General features: G+C 45.3%; 1 long non-coding RNA gene across 6 annotated transcripts in view; it reads left to right on the plus strand.

Moving 5' to 3' along the window:
- Window positions 1–21,689, plus strand: part of LOC128582224 (uncharacterized) — a 45,269-nt gene that overhangs the window by 10,924 nt on the left and 12,656 nt on the right. For 4 of the 6 annotated variants that reach the window (XR_008379011.1, XR_008379018.1, XR_008379013.1 and 1 more), the window contains exon 1: window positions 19,568–20,837. This is a non-coding gene — a long non-coding RNA (uncharacterized LOC128582224). Of the gene's footprint in view, window positions 1–12,570; window positions 12,701–19,561; window positions 20,838–21,689 lie in introns of those variants that run through there. The other 2 variants (XR_008379026.1, XR_008379036.1) reach the window with 2 other exon arrangements.

Genomic DNA, 21,689 nt, shown 5'->3' on the forward strand with positions numbered 1-21,689 from the left:
GTAACTTCAGATGTCCTTTAAAAACCATATGTACCAAGATGTGTCAACAATTCTGGAAAGATGGGAACAGTGGTTTATGTCTGAAAGAATATATAGTTTAAAAAGCCATTTAATGCATTATTTGAGTTGGATGTTACCTTTATGAGGAAATATTGAAATATACATTAGTAGTTGTCAATGAGCTGAGTAGACTTTCAAAGCTGTATTTCTCTCAAAAGTGAGGATAATTTGCTGAGTAATGTTATGGACATTGCTTTAGAATAATGATCTAGAACATTCTGCTGCTACTTTTTCAACAATGACTGTGGATCCCGCACTATCCTACTTTTCCCCAATTCCAAGATTCGTGACGCCAAACGACCCCGTGTTCTGCTCTGGACTCTGGTTCTGTCCCTCCTTTCCCTGGGTCTCCTAAGAAATCTGCCCCTTTACTTGAGGCCCAGGTGAAAACATTTTTTAGCTAATTGCTGGTTTGGCAGGGCATGCTGTCTGGCCTGTAATCTCAGTACTTTGGGAGGCTGAGGTGGGAAGATCGCTTGGGGCCAGGAGTTTAAGACCAGACTGGACAACACAGTGAGGCCCTGTCTCTAAAAGAAATGTTCTTAACAATTGGTACTTTAAGTTCTTTATGTTCTTAAACACATCTTTTCTGATTGAGACTATAGTGAATATACTTTTGTTTTAACTATGCCCCATAGTTGTTGTAATATCAAAGGAGGTGTTTGATGATCACTAAGTGTTTATATCGATTGAACCATTTGGTAGAATGTTTCAAACTCCAAGTAAAATGAGGAAAGTTAATAATAGGGTTATTCAACAAATACCAATGAGATACAGTAAATGAAAATCATCTTTGCTGAGCGCGGTGCCTCAGGCCTGTATTCATCACGTTCATGGAGGCCGAGGTATGCAGATCCCTTGATCTCAGGATATCATAACTAGCCTGAGCAAGAGCGAGAGCCTGTCTCTACTAAAAAAAAAAAAAAAGTTTAGTCCGGCTTTATGCTGGTGCCTGAAGTCCTAGCTACTTGGGAGGCTGAGGCAGGAAAAAAGGAGGCAGAGGTCAGAAGAAACCCAGTATCCTTTGCTGGCTTTGATGATGGAGGAAGTGACTACAAGTCAGGGCGCGTGGGCAGCCCACAAGCCGGAAAAGGCAAGGAAATGAATTCTCTCCCAGACCCCAGAGAGGAAGGCAGGGCTGCTGGCTCCCTGGTTTTAGCCTGTGAGGCCTGTGTTGGACGTCAAACCTCTAACTCTGCAGGATAAATCTGTGTTGTTTTAAGCTACAAAATTATGTGGTATTTGTAACAGCAGCCATAGGGAAGGATCATGCCATCTACAAGTTAAGGGGCCTTCTCCTGGGGACTCTGACTCAGAATTTTTTTTCTTTTTGGAGTTGGGGGTCTTGCTCTGTTGCCCAGGCTACAGTACAGTGGCTATTCACAGGTGTGATAATAGCCTTGAACTCCTGGCCTCAACTGATCATCCTGCCTCAGCTTCCTGGGTAACTGGGACTAATTCAGCATTTTTTACAAAGCTGATCTTTGTCCAGGTATAGAGAAAATGGCTATGAAAGTATCCATGACAATGAATTCAGAGAGCATAAGTCATGTGGATAAAAACTTCATCTTTAGACATCTCATTTTTCTGATGTGTGTAAAAACAGTTTTCTTAATTGGGGGTGAAGTGTGTGAGTATCAGTGTGTGTGTGAGACAATGTGACGAGGAATTCCAGAAATTGCGTTTTAATCTCTAATCATTAATCTCTAACACGTTAAATGTGTTAACTATCTGTCAAATTCTGTTATATTTTCTGTGTATTTTATGAAATAGTTGATTCTAAACTCATTGCTTAGGTAAAGACAGTAACTTTGAACATTTTCCTTGTAGTTAACATCCTCTTTATGTGAGAGTCAGTGCCTCCAGCCAGTATTTGCTGAGCTTGTCCCCAGAGAGAGGCACTCCAAACCCCCTCCCCCTCCAGGTCCTCTATGGGAAAAATCAGCAGTGTAGGTTCCTCAGGGGGCTGTGGGTCTCTGCTGTGCTGTTACACACAGCAAATTATCTTCAGTTTGAGAGTGAACACGCAGGGGTTCCTCAGGGGGCTGTGGCCTTCCTGCTGTGCTGTTACACAACAGCAGATTATCCTCAGTTTGCACTGCTATGTACATGAAAGGTGGAGGCACCAGCAGGGGGCTTGTGGTCCTGCAGATCTGATCACAGCTTGGAATGTGGACAGTGGACTCCACATTCTTGAGGCCTCATTTCATCAGATCCTCCCAGTGACCTGACAAAGGTCCCATCATAAACTCCCAGCACAGATGGGGGGAGACCTGTGCAAGGTTGCACACCTGGGGGTGCACCTGGGCTGTCACCTGGGGCCAGTGATTCCTGAGTGCGCCTCCCCACTCCGGATCATCCAGCTGTCTTGCATGTGAGAATGTGCACTGAAGAGGGAAGAGGCCTGACAAAGTAGAGGGAGGAGGATAAGATCCCCCTGCTCATAGTCTGCATTTCTGTAGTTTTACACAATTCATGCTTCTGTGAAAGAGTTTGGGAAACCTGGGAGTCTGTTCTCCTAGATTTATTTTCTTTTGTCTCTCTGGAATCTTTACCCTCCTGAGCCAGATTTTCTTTCCTTGCTTAGGCATTTCAATTCATCCTAATCCTTAGTTTTCAGACCCCTCCATAGAAACAGGGAGGTCAAAGAGGATGTTTGTGCTGGATGGGGAGGTGCAGCCAGGTGACCTGCTTGTCTGTCTTAAACCCCAAAGTCTCAGAGCTCAGCACGAATTAGGTGTGAACTGGGGAAGGTAAGGCTTGAAAAGCAAGTCAGGAACCCTGGCTGGTTTCCCAAGCTCATATCTGAAACTTGGAAATTTAAAAAACCCAGAAGCTGGGCAAGACATGATTGCAAGAGGGACTTTGCCTAACAAATGCAATCAGTGTAACCTGGTTTCTTGTACCCTCATTGAATCCCCAACAATAAAAAAAAAAAAATTAAAAAAAAAAATAGAACTTGTTTGATTAGAAAGGGTAAGTGTTCTGTAGAGAAAAGAAACCCAATAGAACTTCCTCCAAGGATATCTGAACGTGATAGACCCTGTGCAGGCAACTAGCAGGTCAGTTGGGTGTTGACAAGGTCTGTTCTTCCACGGAGGAAACACCTAGAAGTTACCTCTGCTCATTAAGGTTGCTTAAGAACTTCGTGGTTGGTGCCTGTGGCTCAAAGGAGTAGGGCGCTGGCCTCATATGCCGGAGGTGGCGGGTTCAAACCCAGCCCCGGCTAAAAACTGAAAAAAAAGAACTTCGTAAACCAAGATCTAGTCTTTCTGATGGCTGTCTCAGAACTGTTCATTGTTCATTGTTCATTGAACAAAGATCAGTCTGGCAAATGGTTCTCCAGCCTAACTACACAGTAGTGTCAGTCACCTGTGAAGATTTTATTTATTTATTTATTTATGATAGAGTCTCACTTTTTTGACCCCCCACTAGAGTGCTGTAGCATCACAGCTCACAGCAACCTCGGATACCTGGGCTCAAGCAATTCTCTTGCCTCAGCCTCCCAAGTAGCTGGGACTGTAGGCGCCTACCACAATGCCTTTTTTTTAAGAGTCGATGTCATCTCTGGCTGGGGCTGGTCTGGAACTCATGAGTTCAGGCAACTCACCTGCCTTTGCCCCCCAGAGTGCTAGGTTTATAGGCGTGAGCCACCACGCCCAGCCTGTGAAGATTTATTTAAACATCACATTGCCTAGGACTCATACCCAGAAGTTGTGTGTTTTAGTCTGTGCTGACACCAAGGCCCAAGTGTTTTTTTAACGTCTATCCAAGTTTGAGGAACACTGAATTAGACCAAGTAGAGCCAATGTCCTGCTCATCTTTGTATGTGCAGTGTCTGACACAGCACCTAGTGCTGACTAGTAGTTGGGTGCTGCCTCAAGATTTATGGAATGTGTGTCTGAAGAAATGGTCCAGTGTCACCACATAGAGAGAGATCTATCAATACTTGGGTTGCATTTCATGGGTTTCAAAATAGTTTTGTAGCCTTCTGTCATTTAGTGTTGAAAAGGAAAATGGGGGCTCAGCATGGGAGCTCATGCCTCTAACACATACTGTGTTGGGAAGCGGAGGTGAGAAGACTCCCAAGAGTTTGACACCAGACTGGGAAACACAGTGTGTTTGCATCTCTATAGGTCTCTGGCATCTCTATAGAACTATAGTTCTAGCAAATTGAAAGGCTGAGAGGGAAGGATGGCATGAGACCGCGTGTTGAAGGTTACAGTGAGCTATGATTGGGACAGGATACTCCAACCTGGGTGACAAAACAAGACCTTGTCTCTAAAACATACAAACAAATAAACAAAAAAAGACCATGACAAACAAAAATCCATAAACTGAGGCATAATCCAATTTTTTTTTTTAATAGTTTGAGCAAACAGCAATTCATGAATTGGGCAGCTCCAAAACAGACATGGTTCAGGGCCTCCACTGAAGTAGCTTCAGGGACAGTCTCTTACAGAGTGAATGCATCAGTAATGGAAAGAAAATATTTCATTGGTTACAAAGTTTCTTTAATTGGCCTGTGTGGCTGTTAGTCCCCAGTTAGGTAAGTTTGTTGGTTCCTTCTTGTTACTTGAGCTTACATTCTCTTTTTCTTTAACACAGCAATGTACAAAAAATATCTAAAGTCACGTTTTCCTTCTGTTTGCAAATCAAGCCAGGGGAAGGTCACTTCTGAGGAGTAACTGGTTTTGTTTGCTCAGGGTCTCTTTGGGACTGTCTCAATTTTCATTTACTTTCTTTTTTAATTTATTTTAATTTATTTTTTATTAAATAATAGCTGTGTACATTACTGCAATCATGGGGTACAAAGTGCTGGTTTTATATGCAATTTGAAATATTTTCATCCAACTGGTTAACATAGCCTTCACGGCATTTTACTCAGTTATTGTGTTAAGACATATATATTCTACATTTAGTAAATTTCGCATGTACCCTTGTAAGATGGGACCACACCTACTTTTATTTTTTTGAGACAGTCTCACTTTGTCATCCTCAGTAGAGTGCCATGGCGTTAAAGCTCACAGCAACCTCCAACTCTTGGGCTTAGGTGATTCTTTTGCCTCAACCTCCCGAGTAGCTGGGACTATAGGTGCCCACAACAATGCCCAGCAATTTTTTTGTTGCAGTTTGGCTGGGGCCGGGTTCGAACCCGCTACCCTTGGTATATGGGGCCGGCACCTTACTCACTGAGCCACAGGCACTGCCCTCATTTATTTTTAAACAAGTCTGATAGGCCTGGCTCCATGGCTCACACTGAGAGGCCTAGCACTCAGGGAGACCAAAGGGGGTGGATCGCTTGAGGTCAGGTGTTCAAGACCAGCCTGAGCCAGAGCAAGACCTGGTCTCTGAAAAAACCTAGCAGAAAGGTGGGTGCCTATAGTCCCAGGGCCTCAGGAGGCCTTGGTAAGCGGATCCCTTGTCCCCAAGTATATGACGTTGCTGTGGAATATGACTGCATAGCACTCTACCGAGGGCGACTAAGTGATACTCTGTTATTTATTGTTAATATATAAACAAATCTCATGCCCATTTTATAGATGAAGAAGATGAGATTTCATGAGATTAGGTAATTTTACCCCAAATTCCATCAAAACTGTGGAACGGACTTTGTTTATCTGACTCACAAATTTACTGACTGGGATGGTTCTCATGTGGATCCAGGTGACTTTGAGCAAGTTTGCTTGAGTATTTGCTTTGCCAAGTGTATCATTTATTCCTCGCACCTTAACATTGAGGTCTAAGTATTGAATAGTTGCTTATTTTAGAAGGATTCAAACACAAAAATGTATGAAAATGGTCTAATAACACACTCTGTAATCATCACCCTGCTTCAACAATGACCACAGTCAGGGCCAGCCTGGTTTTGGTCAAACCCCCACCTATTGGCCCCTTTTTTGAAATAAATCCCAGAAAAGATATCAGTATGTATGTCCGGGGACTTAACAAATCCCAGTGTCATTACTATATCTAACAATTAATAATTCCCTCATATCACAAATGGTCCGCATTTACATCTGTGTCTTATAAAAAACAGCCAGGTTCTTTGAATAGGGACCCAAGTAAGTTTGATGCACTGCAGGTGATTATGACTCTTAAGCTTCTCTGGGTCTGTAGGTTTCCCCTCCATCTCTTTTTGTTTATCTCCCTGTAATTTATCTGATGGAGAAACCCTCTGTCCTGTAGAGTCCTCATAGTCTGAATTGTGCTGACTGCAGCCTCCTGGCATCACTTGACACATTCCTCTTGGCTGTGTAGCTCCTATAGTTTAATAGGTAGAACCAAATGCTTGGGTGCAGTTAGGATTTTTTTCCCCCAAACTCCTTCCGATGTGCTTGAAAGTTTTGTTAAAGGTAGACTTCTTTTGTCATGTTGTCAGATCTAAACAGCTAATACAAGTCAATTTGTGGCCCAGAATGACAGAGGGACCTCCCTCGAGGTTGAACCAGTTTGTGATCAGTCAGTCCTCAGGGGATTCAGCTCTACATCATGTAGTTCAAGAGTAAGATCAGGGTTATGGCCATGAGCCAATTCTGAATTTTGTTTCTGTGATAATTAGCTGATAGAATCTTATCAGCTGGTGCTGGTGGGGAGGCTTCTCCCCCCAGCACCTGAAGAGCAGTGTGACAGCAGCTCAGGTTGGCCACCATAGCACAGACCATATCCCACTGAGACCTACGTCTTCTGAGTCCACATCCCCACAGCAGGCCGATGCTGGGTAACAGGGAAACCTCTTGCAGCTCTCCTAAAGCAGCATGAGGCTGGGCGTCTCAGCGTTTGCACACAGCCCGGAGGACGTCTGCCAGGGACGCGCTTTAGAGTTTGTCCTTCCTGTCTCACAGTGGAGATGGGGTCTTGCTGTGTTGCCCCGGCTAGAGCGTCATCGCAGATCACTGCAGCCTCAGACTCCTCAGCTCACGTCATCCTCTGGCCTAAGCTTCCCGAGCAGCTTGGAGCACAGGTGTGCGCCACCTGGACGCCTGCTTTCTGTAGAGATGACCACTTGCTGTTGCTCCAGCTGCTCTCAAAGTCCTGGTCTCAAGCAGACCTCCCGCCTCAGCATCCCAAAGTTCTAGAATTACACCATAAATCTTAATTCTCTGGCAAACATCTTCTGAAACTAACTCCCTAACTATTAAATGACTTGAGGAGTAACTATGCTTCCGAAAACTAAATGTAATGAATGTGGAAATCAGGTTACTTATGCTGCCGACTACTGAAAAGTAGCAGGAAGCAAATCCATCCCGGGTGCGTCTGGCAGGGTCGCAGACCCAGGGCCGTGCGGAGGGACCTGTGACTCGGGGAGAGACTTTAAGGACAAGGCCAGGATTGCATTTACACCCAGTTTTATTTTCTTACAAAACACACACACCTATATAGAAAGGCGTAGGAGAGAAGTGTGGACGGCAGTGCCCCAGCGTGGGTGACGTCAGGAGAACTCACCACGCTCTTCCCTCTGTTGTTATGACTTCTGAGTTTGCTACCATGTGCATTTAAGACTTTTATAATCAGAAAAATTATGCAATTCTTTTAAAGCACCTTGTTTCTTTCATTTCTGTTTTACCTGAAAGCACTGTCCTTACTCTTCATGTCTCTAGCTCACACACATATATATTGTGTTGTCAAGGAACTCCTAGCCTGACAGGATGGGAAAAATTAGTCCTTCTTAAGGCACATTTTAAGAAAAAAAGTGGGAGAGGGAAGATTAAAAAAGTTTATAAGAAAAAGAAGAAGTTGAAGAATTTAAAAAATAAATAAATAAATAAATAAAAACAGTGATAATCTGTGAATGGGAAGGATTTATAATAAATCTGTTTTTTCCTACCTGCCCAAGAGATAGGGTTACCCCATGAATTAATTTTTATTTCTGCTTTACAGAAATATAGATAGTTCTAGATACATACACAAATTTCAAACCAAGTGTTCCATACTTCCTCCTTAATATATTTCAGAAATAATCGCTGTTAACATTTTGGCCTGTGTCAACACAGACTGTTTTCCTTCCTTATAATATAAGACATATGGACGACACTCATGTTTGTACAATACAGTTGAGGTCGTCCTGCAGACGCTGTTCTGCCACTTATCTCTCCTTATTTGGCAAGTGTCACAGGCAGTATCCCCTCTGTAACAAGAGAGAGTAGGGGCCTAGTCTTGCTAACTGCTAAGGAAGGCCAACACTCTAATTTTGTCTTGACAATATATTCATGTAAAAATGTAAAAAACAGGCTCGGAGCCTGTAGCTCAAGCGGCTAAGGCCCCACCACATACACCAGAGCTGGCGGGTTCAAATCCAGCCCAGGCCTGCCAAACAACAATGACAACTACAACCAAAAAATAGCCAGGTGTTATGGCCAGTGCCTGTCGTCTCAGATACGTGGGAGGCTGAGGGAAGAGAATGACTTAAGCCCATGAGTTGGAGGTTGCTGTGAGCTGTGATGCCACGGCATTCTACCCAGGGCAACAGCTTGAGACTCTGCCTCACAAAAAAAAAAAAAACAGGAAAGAAATTTAAAAATAAACTTGTAAGCTGGGCGTTGTGGCAGGCGCCTATAGTCCCAGCTACTTGGGAGGCTGAGGCAAGAGAATCGCTTAAGCCCAGGAGTTGGAGGTTGCTGTGAGCTGTGTGAGGCCATGGTACCCTACCAAGGGCCATAAAGTGAAACTCTGTCTCTACAAAAAAAAAAAGAAAAGAAAAATAAACTTGCAGAGCGGTGCCTATGGCTCAATGAGTAGGGCGCCGGCCCCATGTACCGAGGGTGGCGGGTTCAAACTTGGCCTCCAGCCAAACTGCAGCAACAAAAAAAATAGCTGGGCCTGTGGCAGGCACCTATAGTCCCAGCTACTTGGAGGTTGAGGCAAGAGAATTGCCTAAGCCCAGAAGTTGGAGGTTGCTGTGAGCTGTGATGCCACGGCACTCTCCCGAGGGCGATAAAGTGAGACTCTGTCTCTAAAAAAATAAATAAAAATAAACTTGTAGTGAATTTTTAAGATAAAAAAAACTTCCAATAGAATGTGATATCAGTGAAATGTCTTGTTTGGGTTTGTTTTTGCCAATGAAATGTTTTGTAATGTATATATTGTTTACCCCAAAGAAAGAAACATGTTTCTTCCCCTACCCTAATCAATAATGCCTAAAAGGCATCTTGGCATAAGCAGGGTTGGAATATTCCATTTATGCCAGCAGTTCTCAACCTATGATTTGCGACCCCTTTGTAACAATGAAAATACACTGTGGCATTAGGAAGGTTGAGAACCACTGATTTATGCTTTCAAAGCAAGGTATAAAAATGCCTCATCTCTGCACCCTCAGAGAGTAAGGTGATCTTCAGCGAAGGCTCTAAATCAGGGGTCCTCAAACTGCAGCCCACGGGTCACATGAGGCGGTTTTGTTTGTTCCCGTTTTGTTTTTTTACTTCAAAATAAGATATGTGCGGTGTGCATAGGAATTTGCTCATAGTTTTTTCTTTTAAACTATAGTCAGGCCCTCCAACTCTGAGGGACAGTGAATTGGCCCCCTGTTTAAAAAGTTGGAGGACACCTGCTCTTGATTACAGATCCTTGTAAGCACTGATAGTTAGATGTGTTAGGGTATGTTTGGAAATCTCTGAGTTGCATAACTCTATGTTATCAACTAGAGCAGTGGTGTCCAAACTGCAACCCGAGGACTGGGTGCTGATTTTCTGAGGACGTTTTTTGCTTATCTGTGCTGTTGGAAATCACATAAACTATGCACGGACCTTTTCTTTTCTGTTTTTACTAATGAGCTTTCATTAGTGTGATGTATTTAGTGTGTGGCCCAAGACAACTCTTATGTTTCAGCTTACAGCAGAGAAAAAAAAATGTTGACTCCTCCTGAACTAGAGCACAGTGAACAACTTGCCTCTGTCTCCTGACCTGGGTCTGTGTTAACACCATTTCTCTGCTGCCACACCATGGGAGGACCTGCAAGGGTGTTCACGGTGAGGCCCATCGTCCCTTCTGTAAATGGCCCTAAGCTGCAGTTTGCAGTCAGACACATGTTGGTTTGTGATAGTGGTGGGGGAGGTGGTGTTGTGGCTGTGTAGTGTTGTGTGTGTTTATCTGGTCTCCCCACAATCAGAAGCTCTGGCTATTTACTGACAAAAGTTTATGGGACATAACTGATGAATGTGTTAAAGCCAGCCCCAGAGACCAAGCAGAGCATGCTATAGGAGAGGATTTCATTAGAAGAACAAAGGAAATGGTTGAAATATTAGATTTAAAATGCAATTGGTAGACAGAATTCTTAAAACATAAAACCTCTGAGGGGAGAAAAGTTGGTTGCAGCTAGAAAACAAAAAGGAGGTCCTGAGTAGCAGAAAGATTAAAAAACATGATTTCTATACTTTCTAAGTTCCATTCCCACTGGGATGTTTTATGAGGCTATGATTGCATTTTCACTGGGGGTGTGGGATGTCCTGGGGACAGCCACAGGCAATCCAAAACCACAGATTGTTTTCCTTAGAAAGCTACAGTGGCTGGAAACAGTTTAAAAGCAGAAAAGAAGATGTCTGTGTAGGGGTGGGTGGAGTTAGCAGGACTGCAGACAGAAAGAAAACACAAGAATTGGTTCTCTCCAAGAGGAAATCAGGGAACTTGATGCGAAAAATGCTTCATATATTCTGTACCGCAGATTAAAACAGAGTAGGATGTCATTATAAATAGCTATGACTGTTTACAAGAAAAAAAAAGAATCATTAGGAAAATGCCAATCAAAACTATAATGAGCTCTCACCTCACACCCACTGAGATGGCTACTATGAAAAAACCCAGAAAATGATGCCTGTTGGTGAGGATGCAGAGAGACTGGGACTCTTGCCCCGTGGGTGGGAGTGGAGAGCGCTGCAGCTGCTGTGCAAACGGCAGGTATTTGCAGAGGCAAAAGCAGGATCTTGAGGATTATATTGGTACAGCCGTATTCATAGCTGCATTTTCCCAGCAGCTACAACACGGCAACAACCCAAAGGCCCACTAACGTCGGGACCCTGACGCCAAATGCGGTGCGTACGTGCAATACAGTGTCGTTCATCCTTCCAGAGGAGGCGGATTCTGACACACGCTGCAACAGGGGTGGCCTTGACCCCGTCACGCTGAGTGAAATGAGCCAGTGCAGAGAGACAAGTGCTGGGGCAGCCACTCACTCTGCCTGCAGGGACCAGTCAGAATCACAGCAGCAGAAAGCAGGCCAGGCCCGAGCTGGGGGCAGGGACCAGGGGCTGGTCCTTCCTGGGTGTAGAGCATGGGTTCCGCAGGATGAAGGGGCGAGGGTGTCTCTGGGTGCACAACAGCGTGAACAGGCCCAGTACCGGGGAACTGCGTGCTTAAGGGTGGTCGGTGGTCCATACAGTAAATTCCACCCCAATACAAAAGTTGGAACAAGAAAAGAAAGAAAATTTACATGATTATGTATGTAATATGTGTAAATGATTTTAGATTTAACTTCATAAACACAACATGCCCAGTATTTATAAATGGCAAACAGAGGGCGTTTTGCTTGAAGAGCAAGACATTGGAACAATCCTGAGCTTCAGTTGAGAGTTATGTTGAGATTTGCTATTTTCTGGATTGTTGAGGTTTGCAGAAGGAGACGAGGCGAGAGCTTCATACATGGAAGTGCCTTGATGTCCTCTTGTCCTAGAAAGCCACCCCTGGCTGGGGCTCCATCCCCTGTAGCTGCCCTCCTTTTTCCTCTGTCTCTTCCCCCTCCCTGCCTCCTCCTCACAAACTGAATGAGGCAGATTTAATGGGGAAGGCCAACCTCCCAGGCTGCTCTGAGATGGGGCATCAGAGAGGATTCCTTGCCTTTGACATTTTAAAAGGAGTGAAGCCAGCTTTGCTGTGGCCGCTCCGAATGCTGGAGGCCGGGAAGAGAGCGCCTGGTTTGTCTCCTGAGAGGGAAAGAGGTGATGGCTTGAGCAACACGACTGTTTCACATGCAGGAAGGGGACAATAACCTGGGCTCTGCGCAGGGCAGCAGTATTTAACTCAGAGTCCATGGATTCCTGGAAGGCCAGCTTGGAATTTCATGCAAAATGTACCTGTGGGAGCAGAAGATCCAGGTTTCCACAGACTCTCAAAGGGGTACATGACTCCACAGGAGGTGAGGACAGTGGCATAGAGCCAGTGGGACAAGCCTGGTGCCCCAGCACATTCTCAGCGCCCAGGTGGTGTCTCCGGAGCATTTTGTGTGGAAACTCCCTGTGGTTTCAACTTGAATGATATGCTGAGCCCACATCTACCACTAGGGAGACTGATTCAGTGAATCCATGGACTGGCACTGCTGAACTAGCTCATTCGTTTATTTTTGTCTTTTTCTTTTTTGAGACAGAGGCTAACTTTGTCACCCTGGGTCAAGTACTGTGGTGTGATCATAGCTCACAGCAACCTCAAACTCATAGGGTTAGGCGATCTCATGCCTCTAGTTCCTGAGTAGCTGGGACTATGGGCACCCACCACAATACCCAGGTAATTCTTTTCTTTTTTTAGAGGAGACAGAGTCTCTGTCTTGCACAGGCTGGTCTCCAACTCCTGAGCTCAAGCAACCCATGCACCTCCGCCAACCAGAGTGCTGGGACAGCAGGCGTGAGCCACAGCACTCAGCCTAAAGGAGGCAATTGTAAGTTTTTCACTACTTAATCCTTATTTCTTCATCGATTACATGGAAGACTAAAATCTGTTTTGTTTATCCACTCTGGCTATATAAGCATAATTTTTAATGAGAATATAATTATGTTTCTTACCCAGACATCTAAGGATCAAATGTCAACACTTATATTTAATATAACTCACAAACTGAGAACTGGCAAGAGGGTACAAAAGGTTAAAAAGAGAACTCAAAGCACTACGAGTTTATGCTCAGAGAAGGAAGGGGAAACGGTGTACACAGTGCCACACAGGCAAGAGCGAGTTCTCGGCCCTAAGGGGATCATCAGTTGCATCCTGCCAGGTGCAATTTCCATTTCTAGGCAGAGGGTTTAATTACATTGCTATCAGTTTGTACAAGGGAAAGGGGACCTTTACTGAGTCCTAAAGTAAGGCATAGTCGTGGGGAAGAGGACAGGAACAGGTCACTACCAGAACACCTGAGAAATATCACTTTTCCTCACAGCCCCTTTCTTCTTAGGATGTTTTGTTTGTTTGTTTGTTTGCTTTTTGAGACGAGCCTTATATGTGAGTGGCCACCAATTCAGAGTGACTTGAGCTGTTGGAAAGAGTCCCTATTATCACCCCAAGACATTCCTCCTGCTGGAAGGTACCTGACTTCCTCCCAGGGGCTGTGGTCTCCCTGAGAGCCTTGGGCTACCAGGTTCAGAGCACCCCAAGGCAGCATCTGCAGGGCGCCCCAGATCCACACACACTTTCATGTGCACTGACATGAGAACGCGTTTTATAAATGATGAGACTGGGAGGAGAGGGGATCAGGACACACCACCCTGCAATCTGCCACTGAGCATGAGTTCAAGGCAGGTGAGTAACAGCAGAGACAGGAGGAGCTCCCTGCCCTTCCCTTTCCATCTCAAAGCAGGGCATCAATTTCCCTCAGTGACGGGGTCCTCCCTTCCCACTCTTGACTTGAAGACACTTATCCTTGGAGACAGTGTCCCCTGGAGTCTGCATGGAAACCTTATTAAATGACCCTTACTTCCATTAGTTCCCCCCATGCTTACGTGCCCACCATTGACCAGGCGTCTAGAAGCCCCAACCCCTTGTCCTCTGTCCTGTGGCTTCTCCACAACTAAAGGGCAAATAAGCTGTCCTGCCCAACAGCTTTTTGAAGTTTTACTTCTTTGCTGTGAGGCCTCCCATGCTCACACAAATTACAAATTTTCCCCTATTAATCTGCCTTTTGTGAGTATACCTTACGGGCCTCTGGTACTGAAAGTTATCGGGTAGCAGTGCTGTCATCACAGCTCACCCTAAACTCAACTCCTCAAGTAATCTTCCAGCCTCCACCTCCTGAGTAGCTGGGATGACAGGTGAGCACTCTTTTCTTTCTTTCTTTTTTTTTTTGTTACACTAACTGTGTACAGTGGGGGCTGGAGAGGGCAGTGTGGGGCAAAGGCAGGAGAGGGCAGTGTCAACAGGAGGTGGGAGAGTCAGGGCTTAGTAGTGCACAGGACTTGGCACCCTGACTTTGTTACCTCTGAGAGCCTGAATTTCCTCGTCTGTAACATGGGGAAGGGACTAACAGCTGCTGTATTTCACAGGGCAGTGGCAGCTGATAAGAACTCAGCCAACACTGGGGAGCAGCAGACACAGGAGGAGGTGCTTGGGTCGGGGCCTCGGCAGCTGCAGTTTAGGAGACACAGGTCACTAGCCAGGAGCCGAGTCACATTCCCTACAGGTGAGGCTGCACAGGGGCTTAGGAATGTTCCTGTAAGTTTCTGTATCTGGAAGGTTCTACCAGCTTAGGATGCCTCTGGCTGATGATCAGTCAAGGTTGGTGCAGCTGCCTCTCTGGGAGGCGAATGACCAGCCCAACATACACAGATCAAATGCAGCCAGTTTTATGCTTAGGCCGGTTCAGTGGGTCAGGGAGGGGACCGGGCTCTTAATCCTGGTGCTGTCCTGGCCCCTTTCACACTCCTCCCACGTCCCCACCCTGTCCTGGATTTCCCCTTCCCCGTGGGTGTGGGAGGGAGGGACAAGTGGGTGCTGTGAAGCCCGTCCCGGGGCCTGGGACACAGGCAGCCCTGCACAGGCTTTCAGCTTCTCTCCTGACTGCTGGGCTGTGAGCTGGGCAGCGTGCAGAGACAGAGGTGAATACAACAAAGGCCCCGCTGACGGGAAGTCAGAGTCTACGTAAGAGAGGAAATGAGGGACTGGATATTGGCCGCTCTGCCTCGTGCGTGTTCCTCACAGTCACCACTCATCACACGTCTGGGAGAGAAAGCATAACCCAAGTGTCCCCAGGCCGAGTGACCCTGAGCAGAACCCGACACGGCTGTCTGTCTCCATCAGAAGGTGGAATTTTCTAAGCAAGAAATACCTGAGATAAGAGTGGTCTGACAATCAGGCCCTGAGGAAGCGGTCGGTACCACTACGTCCTGGGTGTGTCCTGCCCCGTGTCACTGTAGCCCTGTCACAGGAGCACATGCAGGTGCCCTGTGTCCACGGCTCTGCCCTCGTGGAGTCACCCAACACCAAGGTGACATTCCAGGGGGATTGGGGAATGGAGGTGGTGTCTGTACTGAACACATGCAGACTTTCTTCTCCCTGTCATTACTGCCTAGACAGGGCTGTCCAACCCTCCGTTGAGGGCTGCACGCAAGTGGCCAACACAAAACCCTAAACTTTCTTCTGGCCCCACAATTCTCCCGCCGAAGCCCTGGTCCCTCATGTGACAGCCATCTGTATTGGAGGAGGGGCCTGTGGGTGGGAATTGGATTTGGATGAGGTCATGAAAGTGGGGCAATCTCTTCAGCTCTCGAGCCCGCCATGGACAAGACTCTGTGGCTTTGTGTGCTTTCTGACAAGGGACGGACACGGGCATGACGTCGCCTGGACAGCACCCGTCTGTTCTCAGGATTGGTTTGGGGACATCATGCTTCCCCCAGCTCTGCAGCCATCCGAGGCCCTGTCATGGCACCTAATTACACAGGGGGGAGCTCGGGCTCCAGAGCCAGGCCAGGCCAGAGTCTGAGCTCACACATCTGGATTCCCCAAAAACAGGGACCCTCCGAGCAAACCCAGCCACATCTTGTGGACAAGTGGCATTTGAAATTCCGTGTGTGCCCTTTGTACTTTTATCCCATCAGCTGATAAAAAGGGACAATTGTTGTCAACTCTGAGAAAAAGATAAGGCAGGTTTCAAATTCTAATTAGGTGAACTTCTTTCTCATCTGTTGTACTGAACTTTGTCTCTGAATCTTCTGTATGCAGAGATTTACGATCTGTGGTGGTGATTGTCAAAGTTCTAATTGGGACATAAACAATGGGGGAAACTCCCCATTTTCAGTGTTGCTTCCCACAAGGGCCAGGGAGACATAGAGCATGTATATTCTCTCCTGACAGCAGAAACACGGGTACCTGCTGCCAGGATGCTCATCAGCAGGCCTGCCCACGGCAAACTTGCACAACTTACAGGAATTACTTTGACTGATGTTCTCTTTTTATTTGTTCATCTCCAAGACAGACCAGGGAGACCCTTGTAACTTCCCTCCCAAGTAAGGCAAAAGGAAATTTTAAGCATATTTCTACTTGGCTTTGTAAACTTCTGTCCCACTTAAAAGGGCCAGAAACCCTCTATTCTTGCTAGAAACATCTTAAGTGTCTCCTCCGGGTTTGGATGTGTGATGGACACAGGATCGTTCTGTCACCCACCTGATCCCCAAGCTCAGCAGAGACTGCAGCTGAGTCCTCACCCTGCTCGTCCCAGTGATGTTCCCTTATATTAAAACCCTGATTCTTAGCCAGGAATATGACTACTCAGACACAAACAAAGACCCCATTTCCTAGATTCCCTTGCTCATTTTCCTAGTCGCTCTTAAAATGCTCGATGATGGAAGAACACACTGGACTGGGGAATAATATGACGATATGAAATTTTATTGAAGCCTTGCCCTTTAACCAGGACACTGCAAAGGGCAAACTGTGTCACAGCAGCAGTGCCCTGTGTTTGATCTTCAGACTGTGCTGTCATAGGATGTCACGTGGAGCTCTTGGAGAATGTCATCCATCAGGACCGCTCCTCTCCTTCAAGGGGAGGAGGGAGCCGCTGAGCCAGTCTTTGAAAGAGCCTCATATTCTGATTTTGCTAATTCCACAGTGGCTAGGAGATGCCTCTCAAATGGTGAAAGGATGATCTGATAAGACAAAAGCACAGTTATATACCTGACATATAAAAATTACATAGCTATTACTGATAAAATAATAATATCTTAAATTACATAGGTAGGAACAGAAGAATTTTCAACCAATACTGTATTTTCTTAGTTTCATTAACTTCTAAGCAACATCCTCTGCTTTTCCTTGTGAGCATGAGAGGTAATCAAAGACATTTACAGTATTTTATTTCTTAAAAAAAAATGGAGATTTCTGTTTACAACCTTGTCAGTTCAGCTAATCCTTTGGGGAGTTGGATAAACAAATATTTGCAAGAACAGCATCTGTTTGAAGGTCACAGAATCCTAAGAATGAGGGCTTGGAGATCAGTGTGGTAGAGAAGCAAGGATCCTAGGAAGGCACCTGACCCTACTCTGTCCCTCAAGGCACTTGGCATTTCCAGAAGTACCAGCAAGATGCTGAGCACAGCCTGCGACAGACTCCCAGGTCTGGGCAATACATGTTCAAATTCAAGAGCTGCCAGAGAGAAGGGGACCCTGGCAAATGGCCAGGCTTTAGGACCAGGCAAGTGGCCAAGGCCTCCCCTGGGAGTGGGCTGAGGCAGCGGGAGCTGGTCTACTTCTCATCCTCTGGTAGAGTGAGGTGCTGTGTGGATGCTGTGCCTCCCGTCCACAGCACGCCACGTTTTCAGGAGACAACGTCACCCGGAACCTCATGCTGTCTCTACAGTTCTCATAAACAGTGTTTTCTGTTGACTCAAAAATGACAAGGCCCCTGCCCGAAGGAATCCAAAGGGGAAGCAGAGGCAAGATTCTACTGAAAAATAAAAAGATTAACAACAGAAGGATCCCCTGAGGACATCCTGGATAGTTATTAGACACCGACTTTCAGATAAGTGTGATTAACATGGTCAGATTACAAGCTAAGATGGTAAGTTTTGGCATTAAATGGTAAGTTTTGGCATTAAATGGACATATAGAACTGAAAATATAACAGTAAAATTAAGGATTAATAGATAAATTTAACATGACACTATGTACAACTGAAGAGAAAATTAATGAACTGGAAGATGGATCAGAGACGAGATTTAGGCTGAAGCAGAAAGGAACAAAAGCACCGAAAACACAGAAAAGGCTCAGGGAGACGTGGAAAGTAGCACGAGGACAGGGAAGAGGTAACGTTTCATGAGATATTAGCTCAACATGCTCCCAAATGATGAAAGACACTAATCTACAGTCTCAAGAATCACTGTGAACCCCAAGTAAGAGAAACAGAAACAACTACACATTACAGTAAATCTGCAAAAAGGAGAAAATAAGTTAATTCTACATATATTTCAAAAACCCACGTTATGTGGAATTAAAGGAATATTTCTTCTTAAAATAATTCTTGTCTCGGGCGGTGCCTGTGGCTCAAAGGGATAGGGCACTGGCCCCATATGCCGGAGGTGGTGGGTTCAAACCTAGCCCCGGCCAAAAACTGCAAAAACAAATAAATAAATAAAATAATTCTTGTCTCATTAATTTGATAGGAAACATGTATCTGAAGTCCAAGAGGAGGAAGGGTTAATAACTGTCTTCAGCATTTCCAAGATATTATAATGCTTTTCACACAGGTCACAAGATTGAGTTCTTGAATTAACTAGCAATTTTCGTAGGTTGGGGAACATTTTCAATTCATCAATAATGATTCGGTCTTTTATTAAAAATAAAAACAATGGAAATGAAGCCAGGATGATGATGACAGAACCCTCACACACCATTTCCCATTTCCTACTTGTTTCCCTTTATTTCCCTGAGCCCGCCCTCCAACACCAAGATCAAACACTTACACAGGATCGCAAAATGTCAAGCAACTTTTGAAGATTCTGTAAGAAAAGGGCAAAAGCAGTTACCTGACAATTAATTCTTAGAACCTGTTGTTCAAGTTCAAATTTATTTGTAAATGTCTGAAGAATGCAGTCAGACATTTTGAAGAAGACATCTCCAAAATTGGTTTAAGGTCTGTCTGACTGTGGAAGGTTGTGCTTGTTGTGATGTGAGCGGGGCAGTCCCGTAGAGGAGGAGGCAGTCAGGGGTTATGTGAGGTAAGCAATAGGAAAAAGTCCAGATATGAACTCGAGTGAGAAACCAGCAGGGGCCCAGGAATGTGGAGCTGCATCCCTGCCCTTGTGTGTAGACTGTGCAGTGAAGGCTGCAGGAGCCGGGCCAGGCGCAGGGGCTGTGTGCCTGGTGGCTCTCCCTGAGCAGAGGCCGAGCTTCCAGGGACAACCCAAGGCTCTTCAGGAACAGGCAAGGCAGTCAGCAATGGACCACGAGGCCTCATCTAGAGATCAAAGTCTGTATTAAAGGCAATTACTGTATAAAAATACAGACCTGTCTCTGAGCTGGCTTCCTTGGTTAAAAACAAACTGCAGAAAGTCATCAGTAGAGATAAAATGTTCTAAAATGAATTTATTATGTATAATATTTTTACAAGGAATTTTCAAAATCATAAGGGATGTATTCTACTAGTTTATGATATGGCCCATTAGTAGTGACTATGGGATCATTCTTTGATGGATCCTCTGAAAAAATAAAGACATGATAGTAATTTGCAAAAACAAAACACTCTTGTTGTTTCTGGATTCTAGGTAATTAACTTGCTAAGTTTGTAAATGTAATTGTATAACTTATGTTATCTTCTCTTTGCTCAAAAGAGAACTTGCTGAGCAAGTTGTGTGTGGGGACGGATGTTGCTCACTTAGGATAAGAGGTGAGCAGGGCTCCTGGTGTTCCCTTTCCTGGCCTGAAGGGAGAAGTGTTCTGGTGAGTCTCCCCCATGGGAGGGACTGTGCACAGCATCCCTACTCACACCAGTCACATGATTCTTATTCTACCTACCATAGATTTTTAGTTTGTACCTCAGAGAAAATCCTCTAATTGTACTTTATGTTCCTGAAAATATTACTTTTAGGTAATGTCAAATACATTCTCCCTAAATCCTCTACTTGTAGGGAACAGTAATAACCCATAATTTAGATTGCAAGACGAGAGAGAGAGAAAAAATGCAATTAATGCAATTACATTGAAGTCGAGGCAATCAAAGAGTCCATAATTGGATTTTGGCACCTGTGAATGAGAAACAGTTAATGGAGACACTTCCAGCAATAATAATAAATTAAAACATTAGACCCTGAGTTCCTTGAGGGGTAGGTCTCTGTGTGTCCTGGCACAGAGCATGATTGTCTATCTCTACAGATAGTCAAGCAAATCCTGTTTACAGGATAAATGAACTTGCACGCCATCCTCAGTCACTGATCCTGTCTAATGCCAGCACGTGTGATCTCCAATAGTCCTCAGTGATAATCACTCTGCCCGTTGTGCCATCTGAGCCCCAGTCCTGCTCCACCTACCACGTGGGCCCATGACTGTTTGCAATTCTAGGTCACCCATTCCCCAGCCCTATCCCTGAGGCTGAGGTTCTCACTGTTGGCTGCCCCCAGGAATAAGCACCTGGGTTGTTTAGAGAAATACGGAGGCCTGGATCACACTCCAGACCTGTAAAGTCTGATTTGGGGGGATGCAACACAGACATGGGGACTTTTAAAGTTTACCTGTGATCTGAAAGGGCAGCTGACATGGAGAAGCGCTGCTGTGCTCTGAGGCCAGGACAGCACCTCACTGCCCCGTCTTAACAGAAATCCCTTATTTTTCTAAAAAGCAGAATCTCTTAAAATAGAGTGAAAGAGCGGCTTTCAGAGCCAAAGCAACTCTAGTAATGAAGTTTGTGGCTTTGGCTCTCATCATGCTTTTTGTTCTTTCCCTGAGAATTTCCTATAACTGGAGCTCGCAGTGTGTGGACCCAAGCTAATCTGAAGAAAGAGACATCAGAGGTTACTCACTGGTGTGCACTGGGCTGTGATGAGGAGGAAAGCGAGCAGAAGCACCACCTTCATCTTTCCCTGCTCAACCTACAAGCAGAACAAGGTATTGTTTGCAAACTTAGCACACGTGAAGCTGTTTCCTGCTGTGCAGCCTGGCACTGGCTCAGGGGAGCTGTGAAGGCTCAGGGCTGAAGGTGGGGTTGTTGGAAGCAAAGGATGTGTAGACTGGAGACTTGGAGACTCTGGGGGGAGATTTCACAGCTGGGACACAGATGATGATTCACATGCCTTAAGGCTAGTGTATGGCCCTAACCAGGATTTGATTCATTCAAGTACATTGTGAAGGATTTAATGCTTACTAGGAAGCCTTCCCATTGCGTTTAAGAGAACATGGTTCATCTTGCTCAACTTCCTCTTGAACGCCAATGATTCTGAGATTTGGTCTTTTCAGGCAACTTGCTAAATCTCATGAGCAACCCGGTGGCTTCTTGTTCTCTTTTCTTTTTCTCCCCATGTGTTTTCTCACAGCTGATCTTCAAGCTCATTGATTCTCTGCTTGTTCATGTTTGCTGCTGATCACCTCAAATGGATTTTTACCTCAGCAGATGTATTTTGCAGTTCTATGATTTCTGTTTTTGATGCATTTTTTCTAGTAGTTTCTTTAGCATATTGATTATGTAGCTGAGGGGCGGTGCCTGTGGCTCAGTGGGTAGGGTGCCGGCCCCATCTACTGAGGGTGGCAGGTTCAAACCCTGTGCCAGCCAAACTGCAACAAAAACTAGCTGGGTGTTGTGGTGGGCGCTTATACTCCCAGCTACTTGGGAGGCTGAGGCAGGAGAATGGCCTAAGCCCCGAAGCTGGAGGTTGCTGTGAGCTGTGTGATGCCACAGCACTCTACCAAGGGTGATAAAGTGAGACTCTGTCTCTACAAAAAAAAAAAAAAAAAAATATATAT

Source organism: Nycticebus coucang, chromosome 1 (genome assembly GCF_027406575.1).
Source record: "Nycticebus coucang isolate mNycCou1 chromosome 1, mNycCou1.pri, whole genome shotgun sequence".
NCBI lineage: Eukaryota > Metazoa > Chordata > Mammalia > Primates > Lorisidae > Nycticebus > Nycticebus coucang.